Genomic DNA, 1,495 nt, shown 5'->3' with positions numbered 1-1,495 from the left:
CTTATCATCCTTTTTGTTTTCTTTCATTTTATTTGAAAGGAAGGAAAGACAGTGAGAGAAACAGAGATAGAGATCTTGTTCATTCCCTGAACACTTGGAATAGCCGTGGCTGGGGCAGCCAATGCCAGAAACCTGGCGTTGAGTCTGGGTCTCCCACAGAGTCCGAGGACTTGAACCATCACCTGCTGCCTCCTCGGAAGAACAGTAGCAGGAAGCTGCACCTGACTTGGAGCCAGGACTTGAACCCTGGCTCCAACATAGGACTCAGGTGTTCCAAGTGGCATCTTACCAGCTGTGCCGAACACCTGCCTTCCTTTTTAAGTTTTAGGTGTATCGACGTAATGAAGTTTCAGAACAGAACGCTACTATGAGTCGAATTGAGTTCCCTGAGGAGATATGCTGAGGTCCTAACCTCCAGCACCTCAGCGTGTGACCTTGTCTGAAAAGAGGGTGCTTGAAGATGCAGTTAGAACGGTACCTCTGGTGTTCTCGAAGACAACAGCCAAGCAGACGCAGGCCTTGCGAGGGTGGCGCTCCGGAGAGCACAGGAACAGGCACGTGGCCAGCAAGCTGCAGGAAGCCAGAGAGGCAGGACGGGGTCCCTACAGGCAGACTCCCGCCGCAGAAGGCACTTCTCTTGTGCTCAGACACTCCGTTTGCGGTACTTTGTTGGGCAACCCTAAAAAACTGCTACAGTGACCTTGATCTTGAGTTCTTGCAAATAACGGGTGAGCGGGAAAAATGAGTCACATGAACATCGTGACCTACAGGTTCTCCATGACTTTCCAGTTTATTCTCTGATAAGTGAGATATTTTCAAGAACACATCCAGTGAACACAGGAATTCTGCAAAAGCAAACAACAGCTCACATACACAAAACGACAGGGAACGGAAACTTTAAAACTCTTACGTATTGACAAACGTTTTAACAAAGTCGGTGTTTACAGCATTGGTTTTCAAAGCTTAATATTTACAACAGTAGTAAAAAAACAGTTTTACAAAGTTAATTTCCTTAAACACTTCATTTCACCATTATTTATCCATTTACACACTACCAACATGATACTTTATCTCTCTTTTTTCTTTTAAAAAGCATTGGTGGGGCTGGCGTTGTGGCACAGTGGGTTAAGCTGCCTCCTGCAACGCTGGCATCCCATATGGGCACCGGGTCTAATCCAGCTCCCTGCTAATGCACCTGGGAAAGCAGTGGAGGATGACCCATGGGCTTGGGCCCCTGTACCCTCTTGGGAGACCAGGAAGAAGCTCCAGGCTCCTGGATTCAGATTGGCCCAGCTCTGGACAGGAATGAACCAGCAGATGGAAGATCCCTGTCCCTCTCTCTGTCTCACTCCAACTTTCTTAAAGTTTTTTTTTTTTTTTTTTTTTTAAAGCATTGGTGCTCTTAAGGCAAAATGTTCACATAGGTTCACAAAATATAAAAGAGAAAGTGAGGTTCATCCACTGGGGCTCCTTAAAGGCCTCACGCTTCCCTTGA

This window comes from Oryctolagus cuniculus, chromosome 14 (genome assembly GCF_051225735.1).
Source record: "Oryctolagus cuniculus isolate XC-2025 breed Fujian yellow rabbit chromosome 14, ASM5122573v1, whole genome shotgun sequence".
Taxonomy (NCBI): domain Eukaryota; kingdom Metazoa; phylum Chordata; class Mammalia; order Lagomorpha; family Leporidae; genus Oryctolagus; species Oryctolagus cuniculus.
This window is presented reverse-complemented; position numbering follows the sequence as displayed.